General features: G+C 38.4%; 1 non-coding gene across 1 annotated transcript; it reads left to right on the forward strand.

The window, feature by feature from the left end:
• The first annotated feature begins 361 nt into the window (after positions 1-361).
• LOC125614891 lies at positions 362-503 on the forward strand. The gene has a single exon (XR_007345465.1). It is a non-coding gene; the product is annotated as a U4 spliceosomal RNA (small nuclear RNA).
• Positions 504-1,201: the final 698 nt, after the last annotated feature.

Here is a 1,201-nt window from a genome sequence, read left to right on the forward strand (position 1 = left end):
GGAATGCCTTCAATTTTTCTCCATTGAGAATGATGCTAGCCTGAGGCTTAGCATAGATAGCTTTTACAATGTCGAGGTAAGTTCCTGTTATCCGTAGTTTTTCTAGTGTTTTGAACATAAAGGGATGCTGAACTTTGTCAAATGCTTTTTCTGCATCTATCGAGATGACTATATGGTTCTTATCTTTAAGTCTATTGATGTGGTGAATAACATTTATTGATTCCATATATTGGANACATGTCCTTATAGAGATATAGACAGGTCTTCATAAAATGTGAATTATGTCATTTTACTGCTCAAAGCTCACCTTCGCTTTCTGCTTTCTCATAATGAATTCCAGTTTTGCAGCTATAATTTAAAAAGCTTTGTGCAGTGGCAGTGTTGTAGCTGATGAGGTTTATCTGAGGAATGATCATTGATAATTGAAAACCTTTCTCAATGACCTGCCATGATGTCTTGAAATAAAGTCAGCATCAGCAAATTTTTGACAGTCTCTATGGAGACTGGATTTTTCAAAAATGGTCTTCCATTCTGGGTGCAGTGCACACCTGTAATTCCAGTAACTCAGGAGGATAAGGAAGGAGAATTGCAAATTCAAGGTTAGCCTCAGCAGTTTAGCAAGGTTGTAAGCAACTTAGTGAAACCTTGTCTCAAAATAAAAAATAGAAAGGACTAGGAATGTGGCTTAGTGGTAAAGCACCTCTGGGTACAATACCCCGTACAAAAACCCTACATGGGGGCTGTGGTTGAGGCTTAGTGGCAGAGCACCTGCTTCGCACATGTGAGGCACTGGTTCAATCCTCAGCACCATATAAAAATAAATAAACAAGGATATTAAAAAAAAACCTACATGATCTAGGTTTCTTATTACCTGAAATTCTCTTGTTATTCAATTTATTTCCTTGGTTATCATATACATCTCCTCAGCAGAATGTAAAATTCACGGGGACAAAGGTCTCACCTGCTCTGTTTACTGTTCTATTTTTGGTATGTGTAACTGGGCCGAATTCACCATAGCTGCTCAATGAAAAGTTATGAAAAGATGGTAAAATGAGAAGAGGCAGGTGGGATTTTGTTTTGAAGAGGGAAGCTTAAAGGAACACATAGAGCTGGTGCCGCCATATTTCTTAGCTCTGGATGTCCCTGAAGATCAAAAGACACTGTCCCACTTTGTGTGGTCCTTGAAACATTGTAGACCTAT

This window comes from Marmota marmota, unplaced genomic scaffold (assembly GCF_001458135.2).
Source record: "Marmota marmota marmota unplaced genomic scaffold, marMar, whole genome shotgun sequence".
Lineage (NCBI taxonomy): Eukaryota > Metazoa > Chordata > Mammalia > Rodentia > Sciuridae > Marmota > Marmota marmota.